Genomic DNA, 347 nt, shown 5'->3' with positions numbered 1-347 from the left:
CTGGAACTCACAAATCCGCCTGTCTCTGCCTCCCAAGCGCTGGGATTAAAAGCGTGTGCCACCACCACCCGGCTGTCCTGAGCTCTTAAAGCCATTAAGCAGCATTGTTCTATTAAAGGCGTGTGCCACCACACCTGGCAACAAGTAACTTTTTGAAACAGACCAGACTAGCTCTCAACTCCTAATCCTCCTGCCTCCACCTTTCGAGTGCTGGCGTTAGGTGTGCCGTGTGCCATCAGGCCCAGCCTGAAGGGAAGTGTGTGGTGTGTCTGTGCCCACGCGCACAGGCTGCACAGGCTGGAGGAAGTGTGTGGTGCGCCTGTGCCCACGCGCACAGGCTGGAGGAA

Source organism: Mus pahari, chromosome 19 (genome assembly GCF_900095145.1).
Source record: "Mus pahari chromosome 19, PAHARI_EIJ_v1.1, whole genome shotgun sequence".
Lineage (NCBI taxonomy): Eukaryota > Metazoa > Chordata > Mammalia > Rodentia > Muridae > Mus > Mus pahari.
This window is presented reverse-complemented; position numbering follows the sequence as displayed.